Source organism: Gracilinanus agilis, chromosome 2 (genome assembly GCF_016433145.1).
Source record: "Gracilinanus agilis isolate LMUSP501 chromosome 2, AgileGrace, whole genome shotgun sequence".
Taxonomy (NCBI): domain Eukaryota; kingdom Metazoa; phylum Chordata; class Mammalia; order Didelphimorphia; family Didelphidae; genus Gracilinanus; species Gracilinanus agilis.
The window spans coordinates 20713987-20735324 of record NC_058131.1 but is presented as its reverse complement, the minus strand read 5'-3'; the positions used below and the strand labels follow the sequence as shown (position 1 = coordinate 20735324).

The window sequence follows — 21338 nt, the reverse complement described above, 5'->3', positions numbered from 1 at the left end:
TCTAAATTGTTGTTTTGCATATAAATTGGAAATTAATCCTCGCCTTCACCTGAGGTTGCAAATAACTTTTCCCTACCTCTCTCTGAACAATCTTTGTCTTTGGATGAGGCATGTCCAAATTATTGGAAAATTATAACGTTTTGCTGACAGCATCCTTTAAGAGTGATCAATCAAACTTCCTCCAGAGAAAATGGTATTTTTAAGGAAGCTTTATTAGTCTGATGGTTTCAAAGGTCAAGTTATTTCTTTTCTTCAATTCAAGGACATTTTCTGTAGTCAATCAATTTTAATTCAGCATAAGACCTTACTCCTCCATTTTCACCTCCTAGATTAACTAGCATAATTAAACCTCTGTTGCTAAGCAAAATGCTGATTACTTTTTTTTATTTTGATGGACAAAGTGCTCCATCTGGTTGCTTGTTTCAACATTCATTCACTTGATCATAACTGATTTATTTACCTTTGAACTGAGTATACGGGTTGCAAAATTCCCCCACAAATATGAACAGAGCAAATTAGTTTCTCTTAAATCTAAAGCTTGACTGCTCCTAGAAAAAGGAATGCAATATATTCTAAGGCTCATTCACAACAAAATATGCCAACATCATCTTCATTATTTACCATTTCTGGAACAGCCAGATTTTCTTGTACTTGGAACTTAGCTAATCATGGACTACACAGGAAGCCCTTATATCTGCTATTGTATAAAAGCTGTAATATGCTTACTTTATGAGACAAGTCTTGCTTTTCATGTCAGAAAAATGTCAAAATTATAAATCTCAGAGCTGAAAGTGATTTTGGAGATCATCTTGTTCAAATATCCTGCCATGTGGTCATCTCTGAATCACCTCTCCCAGTTCTTTTCCATTCCCCTATTTTCAACTTCAAGTTTATTTTAACTCTCTGAAAATGGCCTACCTCCATCAATTTCTCCAATTTCAGGTGTTAAGCTTTTTACTGAGATCCCTTGGTTCATATCCTTGACTTTTCCACATACCTGTTTTCACAGTCCAGCATGAAAACATCTCCAAATTTAAAGGTGCCCATATTCTAAATGAAATTATAATAGACATGACATTGAATCCAGTTTCATTCTTATAAAAACAGGAATAAGAAAATTATCATTAATTTAGAATTTATAATATCTTCAAGATAAATTAGATATATGCTTAGGTTATTTTTCTTTATACAGTGACATGCTCAATCATAAATCCTCATGATATTAGTATAAAAAAGACATTCTACTCTGTAGAAAGGCTGGGCATTATAGTGGAAAGAACATTGGACATGGGGGAAGCAGAGGCCATAGTTTTACAATCATTTCTGTGTGAACCTGGACAAGTGATTTTATTTCATAATCTTTAGTTCACATATTTATAAAATTGGAATCATAACACTTGTGTCATCTGTGACAGGCTTGTTATGCTTTGCAAACTTTGAGTTTATATATAAAGGTCATGTGTTTTGAATTAAATGGTTCAAAGTTGATCAATTCTTACAAGATCCACATTAGGAATTATTCTAATATGTTTCCTTTTTCTCCTTTATAAAACCAGTTTCAATTTGGCCATCTTATGAGGTTTCTGTTCTTGGGAAATATTGCATCATTGTCTTGCATAACATCAGGATTTTTAAAGTACCAAATTTATTTTCTTATCTAAAAATCGTAAAGATACAGGGCTGACACTAATCAACTTCATGGAGTGGACAAAGTTGAATGTTGATACTCACTTCCCCAACCCTCCCATAAATATCGGCTTTATAATAATTATTAGAATTCCCTAATGCTTTAGGCTCTTAGAGATGCCATATTTTCAAGGCAAGCCAATAGAATTTTACTTATTCGTCGGTGTTTAGGTGCCTACTATGTACCTGAAAGTATGTTAATTAGTATTTTATATCCTTTTCTATCACTTATATATGAATTCTTGAGAAGAAATATCTTTAATATTCCTTCACATTAAGGTCTAAAGTACTATAGGAATAGTGTAAGCTCCTTGAGGTCATGACCTATTCAATTTTTTTTCCTTTATTTTCTGAAGAGTTCATTGAGTACTTTGAATCTCAGAAACCTAAAAGAGCTGTGATTTTTTTTAGCATTGACAACATGTCTTTTGGGAACCCCCAGAGTAAATTATCAGACATCATACATTTAGTAAGTTTCGGTGATAGGTTTTGAACCCTTGTCTTTCTCACTCTATGTCCAGAACTGTCCACAATGCTAAACTACCTTGCCTTGAAGATGACATATGTATTTTGAATTAACATTTTATGTTAGATTTAATTGAATTTAATGAACCTATTGGTTATTCTTCCTAAGGAGACTTTCATTTTAAGAGGAAATAAAGTCATTTTTTGTCTTAGCTAAGGGAAATAAACATCTAATGGAGCATTTTCTCACTTCAGTCAAAAGGACAAGAAACATAACTTTGAAAGAACAGTGGTATCTTTTTAGGTCTTGAAATCAAACCATTTAGGCGACCACTTGCTCAAAATGATACCTAAATCTTAAAAAAGAAAACAAAAATCTTTGTTACAAATGTGCATAGTCAAAACAATTTTTTATGCTGTACAGGTTGAAAAAATATGACCTCAGAATATTTACACTGTAGTCCATCACCCCTTTGCCAGGAGGTAGATAGTATGTTTGTTTCATCGTGAATCACTGGGAATTTTGGTCAGTCATTGTGCTGAATAGAGTACTAAAGAGATTTACTTCTAATATGTTGAATTATTTCTATTTCTGGGTTTTGAATTGGGTCTCAGGTTTGTCCCTCACAGTTCTTTCTCTCAGTGTGGTTAGCATTTTTTCCCATAAATTCATCATGAATGTCCTGGCTTGTTACATTGCAAAATCCATTACGTTGGATTGTTTCACAATGTTTTACTTTCTGTGTACAATGTTCTCCTGGTTATGCTCATTTCACTCTGCATCAAGTCATTGAGGTTCTCCCAGTTCACATAGAAATCCTCCAGATCATCATTCCTTACAGCACATTAGTATTCCCTCACGATCACTTACCACAATCTGTTCAGTCATTCCCCAATAGAGGGACAATCCATCAGCTTCCAATTTTTTGCCACCACAAAGAAAGTAGCTATGAAGAATATTTTTGTACAAGTATTTTTTCTTTATTTTCTCTTTGGGGTACAAACCTAGCAGTGGTATTGCTGGATCAAAAAATATTCATTCTTTTAAAGCCCGTTGCTCATAATTCCAAATTGCCTTCCAGAATAGGTGGATAAATTCACAACTCCACCAGCAGTGCATTAGAGTCCTGATTTTATTATATCCCCTCCAACATTTATTGTTTTCCTTTACTGTCATATTGGATAATCTGTTAGGTGTGAGGTTGTATCTCAGCATTGTTTTGATTTGCATTTCTCTAGTTATGAGAGATTTAGAAGACTTTTCCATGTGCTTACTGATAGTTTTGATTTCTTTATCTGAAAACTACCTATTCATGTCCTTTGACTATTTGTCAATTGGGAAATGGTTTGATTATTTTTTCTACAATTGACTTAGCTCCTTATACATTTGTCAGATTTTTTGTTGTCAAAATTGTTTCCCAATTTATTGTTTCCCTTCTAATTTTGTTGCATTGGTTTTGTTTGTACAGAAACTTTTTATTGTAATATAATCAAAATTATTCATTTTATATTTTTTAGTGTTTTCTATCTCCTGATTGGTCTAAATTCCTTCCTTTCCTATAGATCTGACAAGTATACAAGCTTATATTTACATAATTTGTTTCTTATTTCCCTCTTTATATTTAAGACATTTGCCCATTCTGAATTAATCTTTATATAGGGTGTAAGATGTTGATCTAGGCATAATTTTTCCCATACTGTTTTCCAATTCTCCCAGCAGCTTTTGTCAAATAGTGGGTTCCTGTCCCAAAAGCTGGGATCTTTGTACTCCTAAGATTATAATTTTTATTACATTAAGAACTGAAAATGTTTCATTTATTATTTCTGCTTTTCTGCACTTGTTTGCAATGTTTTTATGCCCTATTACATGATCAATCTTCGGAAATGTACCATGTGCTGCTGAAAAGAAAGTATATTCTATTTTATCATTTACTTTTCTCCATATATCTATTAACTCTAATTTTTCTAAGATTTCATTCACATCTTCTACTTCCTTCTTGCTTATTTTTTTTGTTTTAATTTATCTAGATCTGATAGAGGAAAGTTGAGGTCTGCCAATAGTATTGTTTTACGATGTATTTCCTCCTTAAGTTCCAATAGTTTATCCTTTAAAAATCTGGATGCTATACCACTTGATACATACATGTAGAGTACTGATATTTCTTCATTGTCAATACAGTCTTTTATCAGGATGTAATTACTTTCCTTATCTCTTTTTATTAGATCTATTTTTACTTTGACTTTGTCAGACAGCATGATTCAGACTCCTGCCTTCTTTTTCTCAGTTGATATCCAATAAATTCTGCTCCAGTTTCTTACCTTTACCCTGTTTATGTCTACCTGCATCATTTATGTTTATTGTAAAAACATATGGTAGGATCTTGGTTTTTAATACACTCTGCTATTGCTTCCATTTTATGGATGAGTTCATCCCATTCACATTTTCTCTTTTAATCCTGCCCTTTCTTTTACTATTTCCTTCTTCACCAGAGTTTGATTTTAATCAATGCCCCCTTTCCATTTATTTTACTTTCCTTTCCACACCCTCCCTTCTTATTCCCCTTCTATTTATCTTTAAGATCTATTAATGCCCACACAACTTTTCCCTCCCTTTTAACATTTCTCCACACACACATCTCCCTCCATATTCCCCTTAAACTTCTTGGTAGGGTAAGATAGAATTATATACACCAATCGATCTGGCTGTTCTTCCCTCTTAGAACTTATTCCATTGAGAGTAAGGTTTTAGTATTACCTATTACTACTCTCTTCCTTCACTTCTTATAATAGTATTCTTCCTCCCCTCCACTCTCCTCTTTATGTGGTATAACTTACCCTATTTTACCTCGTCCTTCAGGTTTCTGTTAGTCCAAGTATTTTTTCCCCTATTTTTTACATATCATCCTAAACAGCTTAATACCACAACCTCTGCCTGTATATATTACTTCTCTCTATAAGGAGAATGAAAAAAAAAAGGTTTTAAAAGTTCTAGATATCATTTTCCATATCAGAATATAATCAATTTGACCTTATTAAATCCTTTATTTTTTTCTCTTTCTCATTTACCTTTTTATGGTTCTATTGAATTTTATATTTGAACATTAAATTTTCTATTTAGTTCTGGTCTTTTCTCTAAGAATGCTTGGAAATCTTCTATTTCATTAAATGCCCATACTTTCTCCTGAAAGTATATAGTACACCAAGAAAAAGGCTTGAATTCTTGAACTGCTGGGTCTGAGGGTATATAAGGGGAATCCCAGGACCCCTCCCCAATGCACTGTGTGGAGTCTCTAGTGGCCCCTGAAATCTCCAGGTGGGCAGGTGCATCAGCCTGGAGAGAGGGCCTTGCTGGTGCCTGACTTGGGGAATTTGAACACAGGCACAAGAGAGATGGCTGGAGGAGAAAGCCAGAGAAACACAGCAAAAAATACTCAGAAGATGGAGGCTTAGATGGAACAAACTTCAGACCTCCTGACTTTGCTATACCGAGATAGAGAACAAAAGGTTTCAAGAGGAAAGAAAACAAGATCAAACAGCAGAACAGAGCAGGGGGACCTTACTGTTGGACAGCACTGCAAAAACACTACATCTTGTCCCCCCACCTTTTTTTTCCCTTTTGAGGTTTTAGACTCAGAACATATTAAGTAGTACATTCTAATCCAGTCCAGGCTTAATATCATCAGTTGGATAGACAAGAAGTCTTCAGAGGGCAGGGAAACTCCAAAACCTCTCCTCCAAAGACTGCAGAGAACCCAATTACAAACTTCCATTGCCAGCTGGAGGAAGATCTTTCATCAAAGCTCATTAAATCCATCTGATTAAATTAACAGAACAGAGAAGGAAAAATATGAGTAAACAACAGAAAAAGAGAAAAGAAATGATAACTGACAGCTTCTTTCCAGGAAATGAAAAGAGCAAATGAAATAGTAGAAGAGGAGTAAGCACCAGCAAATTGGACACAGGCTTTGGAAGATCTCAAAATTCAATAAACTCAAGAACTTCAGGAACTCAAAAAACAATCAAAAGAGGCTGAATACAATTCAAAAAAGAAAATACATGTATTAAAAAAGAAAATAAGGTATTAAAAACCAGAACTGACCAGCTTGCAAAGGAAGCAAAGAAGTCAAAAGATGATTTACAAAGAAAATCATACCAGAAGGAGAAGGATTACCAAAAAAGCCAGGGATGAAATTCAGTCTTTAAAAAAGAGAACTCAACAACTAGAAGCAAATAACTTCACAAGGCAGCAAGAATATATAAAACAAAATTTAAAAAATGAAAAATTTGAGAAAAATATGAAACACTTCATTGATACAACAGAAGATCTAGAGAGCAGATCTTGAAGAGACAATTTGAGAATTATTGGTCTACTGGAACATCACAACAAAAGAAAAAGTTTGGACATCATCCTACAAGAAATTACACAAGAAAACTGCCTTGACATTCTCGAAAAAGAGGGAAAAGTGGAAATTGAAAGAATCCACAGATCACCTCCTACATTTAATCCACAACTGACAACTTCCAGGAATATTATAGCCAAATTCAAAAACTACCAGACCAAAGAAAAAATATTACAAGCTGCTAAGAGGAAGTCATTCAAATACCAGGGAACCACAGTTAGGATAACACAGGATCTGGCTGCATCTACACTGAAGGATGGGAAGGCATGGACCATAATATTCTGAAAAACAAGAGAACTGGGTCTACATGGGATGACACATGAAGAAATCAATGGAAATGCACATTGGCTATGGGGGTGGGGGAGAGTAAGAACATGAACCATATAACCATGAAAATAAAGAAAGGCTTCCAGGGTTTCTTGTATAGTAACCTTGGAATTTTCAAGGACCCCTATATTTCCACCCCATACACTCTTGTACTTTTCGTTAATGACATTTTAGCTCATCTGTTTGATATTTAATGCTCTTCACACACTGCTCCTACTTAAATTTCTAGTTTTCATTATATTTTGTTATTTGTTTAAATTTGGATTTTTGAAAGTTAGACAAGATCCTGTAGTTATGGAGAAGCTAAAAAGATATTTCTTATATGTTCAATGATGGAATCATCTTGTCCAACAATTAACCTCAATGACTTCCAACATAATCCTTACCAGGTTGGTTATAGGCAATGTTTCAATCCTGAAAATATACAAAAACTGAATTCAGATCCTAACCATGACATTCATCTGACTTTTGACAAGGTACATTAAGTCCCTATCCATTGATTTCTTATTTCTAAAATTAGAACATTTGGATAGACAGCATTTGAACTCTCTTTTATCTATCTATTCATCTATCTATCAATCTCTCTCTCTCTTTTTCTCTCTCTCATCTTATCTTTATTGGGCAACTACCATGTTCTTAGCTCTAAATATCTTCTTTGCTGTACTAAAGGTCCTTCTTTTTTTCATCCCACTCCCTTCCATGGGAAGTTTTTTTTGTCTGTGTCATAAGAAGTTTGAGGAAAGGGATAGTGTGTTTGATTTCTTTGCATCATTCTAATTTTAAAAAATTTGCTCATAAAACATACATTTATTTTTTTAAATATATGGGCTAAACAATAAAATTTTTATAATTAACTAAAGAAGTTTGCAACACTTACAACTAAGATGAGAAACTTAGTTGGTTCTGATGTAGAAATATGATATCACTCAATGTACACAAATGTATGAAAATATAATGAATGCTTTTAAGAGTGATGATCATGTCAAGTCTTGGGAAGCTAACAACTTAGGTGCCAGTCACTTAGTCCAACATATCAGAATCATACAGTTAAGCTTTAAAAAAAACTTAGGTAAGGCTAGAGTAAATGATTATCACTGGTTGCTCTAAAGATATAGATGTCTTCACCCTTCTGTATAGCTAATTTGGCTTACTGGTAAAAGACTGGAAAAATGAAGCAGGGAGGGCCTAGATCAGAGCAAATAATCAAGAGGTTACTTTGTATATTGCTGGGAGTTAACTTATGAAGTTAATTATTCTAAAAGGTGTTACAATTTACAAATTTTAATAGCTTCCTAGGAGTTTTAGATAGATTCATGCATGACTGAACATATCTTGTTTTCATTAAAGGATGGTTATGAGGACATCAGACCTTTTCTGCCAACTGTCAATAAGAATAGCCATGGTTTCCAATTACACATGCTGATTGTGAACAAAGCAGTTGGGTTGATACTTGACCAATGTATGGGATAATTTTTTTCCTCAACAGCCTTTTTTCACCTTTTTTCTCTCTTTTTTATTTGCTATTATTCTGGGTGATCTTCCTTCCATCAACTTTCGTGTAATTTCAAGATGATAGGATAGATCACAATAATCAATAATCTAATTCTTTTCTGAGCAAGAAAGAACATTCTTTATGACACAAGTCCAAAATTGCTGTGCCAGATTTTCTTGAAGATCCCTGGGATGGAATACTAATTACTTTCCAAGACAGCTCATTCCACCTATGTGTAGTTATGATTTTTTTAAAATAAGTTTTCTTTAAGGCCTTTTTTTCAACTTGGTCCCTTCCTTTCTGGCCAATTTTCTAACACTTAATTTCCCTCCAAATGCTGCCTTTTTATGTAATTTGCACATATTTCCATCTGCATTTTCCCTGATGATTCCTCATTTTTGAAATGGTGCAACTCATTGTCTCCATATCTTTTCTTCTCTGGCTTCATTCAGATCTTAGAAACTAATCTATTTCAAAATCCCTTTCTGGTTCCCTTCCCACAGTTAATAGTGCCTTCTTTCCCAGAGTAACTCATTGATATTGTATATATCTCATATAAGTGGCATATATCCAAGATTGCAATTACTTGCTGATGTGTTATCTCTCCTTTAGAATGTAATCACCTTAAAACCAGAGACTGCACTTTTCTTTAGTACAGTGCCTACAACACAATAAATGCATGTTGTCTGATTGACTAAATGTTTACAGCTAGACACAAAATACCCTTATGTTGCCTGACCTTGTTTTGCTCTCACAGTGTCAATCTACTGTCAAGAAATGATCCAGAGAGTGAATTCACACTAAGTTATATATGATCAATGTTCCTGAAATCATCAGTAATTCCAGGTATATTTTCATTTTCTAACAGAAAATGAATGCAACTCTTATGGTAGAATATCAGGCAATGCTGAGAGAAGTAGGAGTTGTTAAGGATGATATTGGCAGAGGATCATATTTTTAACCACGATCATGATCTGCATATACCATGGACATGTGACAATTCATAAATTTAAAGGATAACATTTCAGAACTGGAAATGTTATCTATGTATATCTACTAAATCTTGCAACATTAAAAGATATCAGTTCCATTACCAAACTAACAACTGCCTATTGGACTTTGCCAATTGGATATCTCATAACATTTCTTACTTAATCTGTTTAAAATATAACTCTTTCTCTTTCTCCTATAATGCAGCTTTCTTATGACCTTCCTTATTTTAGCGAAAAGCATCCTTCCAGTTACTCATATTCACAAGCTTGACATCATCATGTCATCCTCATTTTCTCACTCTTGCCTATCCCATGTATTCATTCAGTTGTTTTTTTTTTCAAAAATTTATCTTTGTATATTATCTTTTATATCTGCTTGGTCTTCTCTAAACATACAACCACTAGGATCATTAGTCCCTCTATGGAATATTATAAAATATTAATATTTCTTAAAGTGAAACGCTAATCATGTCAAATCTGAAAAACAAAACAAAGGAAAATTTTTCTAATGACCTCTAGTACCTCTAGACTAAATGCTAAAATAATCTGTTTGATATTTAAAACTCTTCACATACTACCAACCTAAATTTATAGTTTTCATATGAATTATGGCCCCTATATCCTTTTTAATGAAGCCATTCTATTTTACTGACTCTTCCATATATATTATGCTCCAGCTCCTTTTTTTAAAATAATTATTCATTTACTCTTTTCTTTTCTGATTATTGGAATGTAATCTTTATTAACATCCTCTTCTTGGGATTTTTTCAAGATTCTTACTAATATCCTTTATTGAACTTTTCCATCATTATTTAATCAATTCTTCCTCAAAGTACTATATATTCATATAATATAAAATTACAAGTAGCTCCTTACTAAGGAATATAAGTTTCTTTAAAGGACTGTTTCACTTTTTAAAAAACCAAGCACTTAAAATACTGCTAGTTATATGTTATATTTCTATTAAAATATTTCTTGTTTATTTAATATCTTCTCTTCTTACATCAGTTATTTCAAAAAGTTTTTACAACACATTCCTTAAGGAGCTACACATTTCTGATGTCCATAACATTCTACATCTTTCAATTTCTTCTCTAAAAAGCAGCATCCAGAAATGTATAAAATACTTCTGATATTGTATGATCATGATATAGTACAGCAACATTATCTCCTCTTTGTTGCGTTTCAATAAAAAGCTTTTTACAACAGAGTTGCCTCAAACAGAGCTTAAATTCATAATTCCCTTCCCAGATATTTTTTTGATAGGAGGATGAAAATCACCAACTAGCCTTTCCTGTGCCTAAAAGTTGATTTTTTGGTGAGGGAATAGAAACTTCTTGGAAGTTGATTGAGCAACCCTTTCCATTTACTCATTTATTCCTTATTATCATTCAGGGAAGAAATTTATTTGCCTTCTCTGGTATTTTTTCTGTAAAGTGCATAAACATCCTTAAAGAGTATATAATAAAGAAACCTTTTACATTAAATATTTTTCTCTAGCTTGTTATATTAATACACTATGAAAATAAATATTTTCATTGAAGCTGTGATTGGGTGGAATACACAATGCAGTGACCTATACCAAACGAAACTAATTAATGACTAAAATTGAGGTCTTTAGAATACCTTCAATATTTGGATGTACTTATTAAATGAGCAATGTACCCAACATTGAGTGAATTTTATAATTAATTTTATGAATTTATTCTTAGTTGTTACAGCATGTAAGTGCTAAAAAAACAAAGAAATTATCTTATTTAACACCTTCTTCCTTCTTATAATTTTATAAGCATATTGAAGACCAGAAGAAAGGGAAGAAGGAAGGAATGAAGACAGGGAGTGATTTGGGAGGAAGGAAAGGAAGGAAGGAAGAAAGGGAAAAAAGGGAGAAAAAAGAAAGAAAGAGAAAGAAGGAAAGAAAGGAAACAGCATTTATTATGTATCTGTTATGTATCAGGCACTGTGATAAGAATTTTAAAATATTCTGTCATTTTTTCCCTCACATTCATGTGAAATAAGTAAGGGAAGAGAATCCATATTTATTAAACACCCAATGTGTGCCAGTAACTTGAAAATACATCCATTCTCCTTGAAACCTTGGTTATTTTAGCTCTATTTTTCCATATATTTTCCTAGCTCAAGTTCAAGAGTACAGTTCAGGTATTAACTTCATAATTAAGGAATTATTGAATGTCCTTTGAGTAAACAATAAAATAATTTCACCCCTTTTCTAAACAGACATTGTCAATGGCAAGATAAAGACTTACTGCCAAGTTCTTAAGAAATAGTTAACTTTTAAATAGGAAGACTTTACTATATATACATAGATACATACAAATGGATTTATGTAATACATACTCTAGGTTCATGATGCTAATCCCCACCCTCACTAGTCATTTGGATCATTTAAAATGAAGCTCCTCTGTCTTTTCTGCGTTATGAGAGAAAGAAATTGTTGAATGGAGAGGGAGATGTCATTTAGTATTATACCTCACAAGCCTCTATTAGAACCCAAACAATATATGTTAATATCAAATTATTCAGTCAGTATTAATAAACTTTTAGTTATAAACTTATTTAAAATTTTGCTGGGGACATAGTAAGAAGAACTGGCACAAAATAATTCCCATCCACCACTGTTACCTTTCAGTTGTTTCAGTTATGATCTACTCTTCAAAACCACATTCTGGGTTTTCATATCAGATTGGTTTATCACAGTGTTTCCCAAACTTTTTTGGCCTACCTCCCCCTTTTTAGAAAAAAATATTACTTAGCCCCCTGGAAATTATTTTTTTTTAATTTTAATATCAAGTAATAGGAAAGATAAATGCACCTGTGACCATCACTGCCTTCTTGGATTGCTGCAGCACCCACCAGGGGGTGGTGGCGCGCAATTTGGGAATCACTGGTTTATCATTTCCTTCTCTGGCTCATTTTGCAGTTGAGATAACTGAGTCAAAGAGAGATAAATGACTTACCCTGTTCATACAGCCAGTAGGCATCTGAGGAGTGAGAGTGAAACTCACAAAAATGAGTATTCATATCTCCTAACCCAGCACTATATTGATTTTTCCACTTAGCTGCTCCTCCCTACTCAACGTCATCTCTAAAAACATCTAAGAACAATTTCACCAAATGTATACTGAGGCCAGGACAATAGACACTCAAGCTAAGAGTACAAGGCAAAGGTTATAAATGACACTTCTTCAATATGCTTTTGCTGGAGTTCTCAAGAATTTTCTCATAGGTAAGGTATAGCTTTAGTGTGGGCATTTTTTTAGATGCCTGAAAATGCCTTTTTGCTAGTTTGTCTTCTCAGATGAAAGCATTGCTGACAATCCCTTGTTTTCTGGAGACTCTCTTAGAACATGGATGAACAAGCCTCATGTTGAAGCTGCACAGATTGATCATGGCCACATCGTGATTCATAGGGAATTTGTTGAGAATACTCACTACTAGCTTAATATCACAATGACTGCCTTCCAAAATAGCTTGTTATTTTATACAAAACTCACAAGGAGTGAATGAATGTTCTCACTTATACTTCCTATGCAGTGTCATTCCATTGTCTTTATTCATCAGAAGTACTCTAATCCTTTCCCACTAAACTATACCATTTATTCTAAGAATATCCTTGATTGATTCAATAAAGATATTCAGAAATTACTAACACATACTCTACCATTGATTGATATATTTAACTTAGAAGTCTAGGCACTCAGTAATGATTGAAATAGAGGTGTTGAATTCATCTTTTTTTCAAAATGCATATATAATTACATAAAGATTATTGTGAGTGAAGGGATATAGGAATCTAGTAGAAAATTTTCAATTTTATTATTACAATCTTTTTCTGTATGTGATCAGTCATGGAGAGCAGAGTTAGAGGAAAGCCTAGAATCTGAAGCTGATATAATGGGAAGTTGTGTTGCTAGTTTCTGAGACTGGAAAGTGGCATGAGTAGTCTCTGTGAGAACACAGGTGTGAACATCTGTATTATATTGGGAAACAAATATGTATTGTATTGGAAAAGAGTTCATACTTTTGGTGAGTGAAAAGATGAGAGGTGATAATAGAGAAGGAAGAGGATTACTTGGGAAATAGACAGATAAGAAGCTAGTCTGTTTAATTCTACTTTTATTTCATGATACAATTTTATGCAAATTCAGTTTCTTTTAAAAATATTTTTTTGTATTTTCATTAAAATTTCCAGGCATATCCCTGGTTGGTCCACATTTAATCCAATTATATCTGCATTCTTCTCCAACTATCCTCCAAGATAATCATACCTGATAAGAATTTTGGTATTGAGGTCTCGCAATATCCTTAAAGAAGGGTTTACATATTTTCATAAGATCTTATGTGAATAAATTTTCAAAGAAGACTAAGGAGTTTTGGGCAGATGCTTTCCTCTCTGTATATATTTTTAATAAATTGATATAAATGCTACTATCCTCTTGAGAATATAAGCTACTTGAATGGAAGTTTTTGCCTTTTTTTTTTAATATTTCCACCACTCAGCATAAAACATCACACAAAGTGCTTAATAAATACTTTTTAATTCAGCATAATTTGTTTAACTCTAAATGAAATTATTGGATTAATAAGAAATTATTTTTTAAAACATTATAGTTTCCTCTGATCAAATATACAAATTCATTTAAAAGTTTTGTTTTTATTTTAATACAATTAATTAGCATTACATTTATTAAGCTTTTTGGATCTTCATTCCAATGCCTTTTACAACATGGTTCCATTTTATCAATTTACATAAAGGAAAGTTTCAGAAAATAGAGAACATGACTTCCTAAAGTGATGTCAAACATCTCAAACATAAACATTAGAAATGTCTGCCTATTTGACTGATGATATAAGTACTTATTCAGTACAATATTTATTGTTTCTGAATTAGATATGTAATGCAGGGTTGCTAGTAGAAGCCTTTTCTTTTGCAAATTCAACTGTAAGCAGCCCTGGCAGTTAGGGTTTTAGAAAGGCAGTTGGAGCCTGAGGCTATAAATAGTGCTGAAGTTCCAACTGGAGGGCTTTTGCCTTTTGGTTTTGGCATTGGCCTGTGCTTATTTGTCTTGGGGACATTTTGGACCTAGCTTGATTTCTCTGGACCTCTCCCTGATCTCACTCCATTTACATTCCTACAATTTTCCCTGGATTTCCCTTTGGGCCCTGGGAGGAAGGGTGGTTTTGGTGGTTGGACATTGTGGATTTAGCTTCTGTAGGAAAGTAGGACATCCTTAAATCAAGCCACCCCCTTATTTAGTGATTTGATAAATACTTTACTTCAGGGCAGTGAATCCTTCCTGACTGGGAGAGTCAGTCTCTCTCAGTCTGACTCCCTTTTCTGTGACCCTTCCCCCAACACCAGCTTTCTCCCTAGTGGCAGTTTCAAAGCCCTGAAACCCTCTCTCCCTCAACTCATCCCTACCATCAATAAATTCCCCTTTGTTTCCTATAGAAAGCCTCTGGTGAATCATTATATTGAATCAATATTAAAAGCAAAGGGTGAAATAGGAAGAAATTACTTTCCTTTTTATTTCTTGATGGAAACCTAGGCTTCCATCTTGGGCAGGAAGTACCCAGCTGAGACTTCCCACAGACATCTATTATACTGACAGGAAGGAGCCTTTGATTCCTCCCTCAAAGGGACATTAGAAATTAACAAGAGAAAACCCTCTAGCCAGATATAAACATTTCTGACTGGACCAATTCCTCCTGTGTCATAGAGATACTTTCCCTGCCTGAAGGATCCAGTCTAATTCCTCTGTCTTTAGCCTCCTGTGATTAGCCTGTTTGAGCTGCCCTCCTGTATACTCCCATCCATTCCCTTACCTCTAGTGTATTTTGTAAATTATTAAAAACAAATCTGGTGGCTCACATCAACTTTGTTACTCTGGGGTGGGGGGTAAGTGTTGAGCATTGGATTTACTTTTAGCCCCAATAATTCCCAAAATTTAATTTTCAACTTCTAATCATAAATATTCATTGAAAAATCACTACGAATTTTTTGTTAATGAATAATAAGAAAGGTGGTTAGAAAGATTTTCTTAATAATTACTTTAATCTCAAACTGTAACTTTCAGATAACATGGGAAATATTCCAGTAGGTTTAGTGGTCATGTAATGAAAGATTTACTGTAATGATGATGTAATACATTATCCCTAGAGTCCTTAATTTTCCAACTATATCTATATTGCTCTCTGACCTTCTTAAGGGGTAATAGTGGAATTCCTGTACAAAATTTCAAGAATATAGCTTTCAGGTCAATAGTTCTTAAGACACAAAGCTGTCCCTGAGGAATCCATTGACCCAAGAGTGAGTACCCTCTGCTGTTTCCTCATTAAATTTGACATATGAGTTCTTAGCCATAGAAAACTTCTAGTGAAGAACTGCCTTCTGACATTGAAAATCTGAATCTGTCATGCAAATTTATATTCTTAAAGAAGAGACTTATCTGGTAATCTTATAATTTAAGCTACTTCCCCAAGATCAGAGCCTTGACTTTAATCAAAGTCTTCCTAATTCCAAGGTTAGATTTCCAAAAATAATAATGATAGCTAGCATTTACATAATACTTTTGTATTTACAAAATACTTTGTGTTCATATTATTTGGTCCTTGAAGCATCTGTGTGAAATTAGTCCTTTTTATTAATGAAGTAAAAGCATAAAGGAGTTTAAGTGACTTTGCTAGGATTAACAAACTAGTAACTGAATGAGGTAGGACTCAAACTCATGTCTGAGCGACTCCAAGGCCAGACTTCTATCCACTGTATCATCTAATTCTTTAATAAATCAGTTTCTTCTTGTCATGATATTATAATAAAGAAAATAGAATTCATAACAATAGAAGTAGAAAACATCAGACCCTTAAAGGAAGCATGATATACAGGGTTTACAATGGTGAGAGTTCCAAGTAATATGCTTTAGAAGATTTGGAGACTGGAATGAGCTCTCTCCTTGGCTGCAGATCCTTCTTCTTGTCCTACTTGGTCCAATGGTCCCTATCCAGCTCCTTGCTACCCACCCATAATTGAAGGTCTGCTGCTATGAGAAGAAGTCCCCAACTTTGAGATCCATGGTCAGCCTCATTAGCTTCTACAACTTCCTCAGAGACTCACGGGGCATATTCTTTTCCCATCCTTGGGCCTTTTCTCCAGTGAACACCACAGAGCTGTACCATGCCACAAACCTATTCCCAGAATTTACCAAGTGAAATGTTAAGATGATTGCCATTCCTATTGACTCTGTCAAGGACCATCTTGTCCAGAGTAAAGATATCAGTGCATATAATGGAGATGCACACATCGAGAAGCTGCCTTTCCTGATCATTGATGATCACAAATGATGGGCACAAAAAGTGCCCAGAGTAAAACATCTTGCCATCAAGCTGAATATATTGGACCCAGATGAGCAGGATGGGTAGGGTATGCCTATGAGGGTTCATGTGGTATTTATTTTTGCTCCAGCACAAAGTTGAAGCTTTCTATTCTCTACCCAGCAACTACTTGCAGGAGGTTTGACAAGACACAGAATTTTCGAGTCCCTTCAGTTGACAGCAAATAAGAAGGTTGCTACTCCTGTTGACTAGAAATCTGGAGAGTGTCATGGTTATTCCAGCTATCTCTGAAGAAGAGCCCCAAATCTGTTTTCTCAAGGAATCTTCACTAAAGTTCTCATGCAGGCAAGAAATATCTATGGTTCACCCTTCAACCATATGATACTTCAGCAAGACCATGCTGGAATTTGGCTAATGCTCCCTTGAAGATATCTATCAGAAGGATACCAGCCTGCCAGTCATGTCTTCCTCTAACAATTGATGTGAATATCTTCAGGTGATGAAAGTATTTGATTTACCCATGGTTTGTTAAATGAAAAGGGCAGTAAAAGTTGCTTGTGTTTCCTCTCTTTGTGTCTTTACCAGCATTTCACTTGGATCATTTTTGGGGGCTTAAATCCTTGTGAGATCTGTTGGAATTTCTGCCATCAGTCAACTAGTATTGTTGGTATTTGAGAAAGAAGCTACTTTAGGAGAACTGCAGGAGTAGTACTTTTTTACTGACTTAATAGACAAATCATCACTTTTTCAAACTGTCTGCTTTAACTCCTCATTGCCTAGCCCTTACTGCTCTTCTGCCTTTGTTTAAGATGGAAGATAATTATGTTTTTTGGGTTTTTTTAAAGAACAGAAACTTTTAGTTTCCTCAGAATTAGTCAGTAATAAGATGAGACATTGAAATAAACTAAAATGACTTGGGCCTAAATTCAGAAAGCCATAGTTTCAGAGTAGAGGGTAGGCATAATCCCACATCAATCAACTTTCACTTGATTACATGCATAGTATAATGTTCATTTCTTAATTTCATGGTTTAAGAAGACCATTGATAAGTGGAACAGTACCCAGAGTAAAACTTAATTTGTTTGGCCTCAGAGTTTGGTACTAGCAGTAATAGTGGCATATATAAAGAAGTTAATTTTAGTTTGATATGGGTGATTGGTAGTTTTCTAAAAATCCAAATCTAACTATCCAAGAGTTGAATGCAATTATCAGAGACTCTGGTAGTATGTTCCCCATCTTTGGACATATCATATATACTTTATGCTATGTTTGCACAGAATCATTAACAATGAATCTTTAATTTAGATTGTCTAATCAATTCTGAATTCAATTCATTCTATTAAGAGTAACTCCATCTCTTCCAAAAAACACTATGGAAATATTGTGAATTGTGGCTCCCAGTCATTGATCTAGCATGGCTCAATGAAGAAATAGATTGAATAATATAGAAACTTGAAGACTTGAGTATTATATTTGAATATGGGTTAGATATTCATGAATGAGAGGGACTAAATATTTACTAATATCTCTTCTAGTTTTCCATTACTGGGATTCTGCAATTTCTGATTCAGGGGCTATTTAATTAGAAGCTAGATTATATTGGGAGTGGTGTATTAAGAATTCCTCTAAGGGGAGGAATTTTAGGCTAGGAGACCTCTAAAGTACCTACTAAAATGAAGGTTTTTTTTTTTAAAGTTCTTGAAATGACACAGAAATTGTATGCAAATTTATTATTGGGGCTCTGAATGATAGTCCTGATCTGCTGTGTTTTTTCTCAGATTACATGTAGAGTATAGTAACTATGTGGCTCCATATGGTTCAGATAAGTATGAATTTAAATATCTCTCGTAGTATAAGTTTATTCTTCCCAAAATGGCATTCTAGTTTCCAAGGTTTTTGAGCTCTATACATTGATACTCTAACAGGAGTCCAAAGATGACAAGCAGCTTGATGAAAGATCTTCAGTGTCTGTCATATAAAATTACTTGAAGTTATTGGACAGGTTGAGGCAGGTGAAGAGAAGACTGATTTGGAGAAAGGAGGCAGGGTAGGAACATGACAAATATGCTCAAGTATTTGTAGTTTCATTATGTGCAGAAGGGAATAGACTTTTCTGCTTTATCCCAAAGGGAAGAACATGGAAAAATGTACAGAGAGATAGATTTTTATTTTACATAAATAAAATTTTACTAATATCCTCTTTTTCCCTCTTTTTTCCCCTTTCTTCTTTCCTTCCTTCCTTCTTTCTGTCTCTCTGTCCCTGTCTCTCTCTCTTTCTGTCTCATATTGTGTGTCTCTCTTTGTACATATTAAAGAAGCATTTATTGACTGAATTGAACTATGGATTCTTTAATGTACTCCTTCGGATATGAACAATAGTTTGCTTATTTCTCTTGAATTTATCTAATTAGTCTTCATGAAGAAAAATGTGTGCATGTGTATATGTGTACAAATATGTGTGTGTGCATGAGTAGATTTAATATGTGTCCCATACGATTTAATTTGAACAAATATATGTTGTGTTGACTTTTTGGAATCCTGTCATGATTTCAGATATTGCTTTTTAATCCTCCTAGAGAATATGATTTTTTAGGTTGAAGAAATCTAATTATCCATCTATTCCTGAATTTTGAACCAGTATACTAGCCTGGATTTAAATTTCAAATATGCTACTCATTTTGTAATGTTGGAAGAATTTTTGAACTTTTCTTGATCTCATTTTCCTGAAATCAAGAGGGGTGGACTAGATGAGCTCAGAGGACTCTTGCAAGCCTATCCATATTCCTATTATTCCATTTTCTTTCAGATCTTTCTAGACTTTCTCAAACTTTTAAATAATTCTTTCCTGAGATATCATACCTCGAATCATATACTCCATTCTCATGTTTATGTACCAGAGAAGGCTTAAAATTCTCTTTTTTTTTTTAAAAAAGGAGGGGTATAGACAATTACTTTTAGCATTCAAATCTACAACCATATATAGTACCATAACCACTGGGCACCCTTCTGTGGAGAAAACATCAACAAGTAAAATAGTCCCAGACTCATGGGAGCCATGATCCCATAAAAGAGAATGTCCTCTTGAAACTGCAAGAAGAATTTTATTTGTTCTAATTATAATTAAAAATAATCAATTCACAAGAGTGACAGGTTTATCACACTGCTTTAGTTTATAACCCTTGGATCCACTTATTAGGCACTCTATTTTGTAGCCCAATTGAAAAATAAAAGCCTAATAGTAGGCATGTACATATTTGCTTTTGGACTATATGATGTGGACCTCATAAATTTAATATTTCTGTTTGAGGATGAATTAATTTTAAAGATACATTAAAAACAAACAACAGTGGTAATTTTCTTAAAATGAAAATAAGCCAAGGAAACAATATTATGCCAGGGTTTTATTTCATTTCTCCCCCTGGTGCCCCATGATAAACTAATTATGCAATCAGTAATTAATCATTTCCAGTCAACAGTGACGATACTGTAATTCTGGAAAATAATGCATTGTGCTAAAATGGGTGGGTAATAACTAACTGAGCTGAAGACAAACATTGGGATAATAGAGGAGAAACAATGGAAATAAGTTGTGTTGCTTGGGAAGAGCCCAACTGAAATAAATGAATATGCAAACATGCAAATCAGCCCATGGGATGGATGGATGAACACTCAAGTGGTACAAACTTTTCTAATAAAAGTTGAGGTTAGGTCTCCACTGAAAGTATTTCCCTTCTTTCCTTGTGCTAGCCAAAGTTCTAAGCTCATCAACTTCATGAAAGTAGGGCTAAAGTCAGAAAATAAAATTGCTTGAAATTATAAAAATTTTTGAAAAATGGAATTTGTCAACAATGATGGGGTGACTCATATTTAGAAAAATCCATAATATCATTTGTACTGATTTTCCTTCCACTGAGGAAGCTTCAAGCTTCTCATGCTGTGTGATTCTTTTCTGTTTCTTTATAAAGTATCCCTATGTTCTTCTCTTTCTCATTTCTCTATTTGTCATAGGGCTGCTAGCTAGTTCTGGGCTCAATTCTTTATAATCCTGCTCCTTTTTCTCTGATTTCATGCCTCCAGTATTTTAATGTATTTCTGAGATACTCTTCAGTATTAGAGACATTGCTTAAGGATGAGCAATTCTTTTAAACAATGATTTCATTTCTTTAAAGATATATAGAGGTCATATTCACATTAGGTCCTAATTAATTCAAACAAAAAGCAATCTTTCCTAATAAAGATAATTATATTTAAGTGAGTAGAATTGTTAGTGGGGTCTCATCCTTATACTAAGTGAAGTTCCCAATAAAGAGATCTATTGATTAGTTTCAGAGGTTCTATGAATTTGGATGAGAAAATAAAATGACTTTATTTTTATTAATCTTTAACATAATTTTAAAATTTTAAATAATTGTTTGAACATATTATTCTGGGAATGGTTCTATAAGCTTCATCATTGTAAAAGAGAATTCTTAGTTCTCTTTGAGTTCTCACTTGTGAAAAGGGAATCCTTTCTTCTCTCTGCTTAGTTAACACTTTTGTTGGCAATAACTTTGAATCAACACAAGTTTTTTGAATCAACAACTCCTGAGCTAGAAGGGAAGAAGCTTGAAAGCTACTTAGTAA

At 33.8% G+C, this 21338-nt stretch overlaps 1 pseudogene; it reads left to right on the top strand.

The window, feature by feature from the left end:
- LOC123233092 overlaps window positions 1-17215 on the top strand; it is a 30757-nt pseudogene extending 13542 nt beyond the window's left edge.
- Window positions 17216-21338: the final 4123 nt, after the last annotated feature.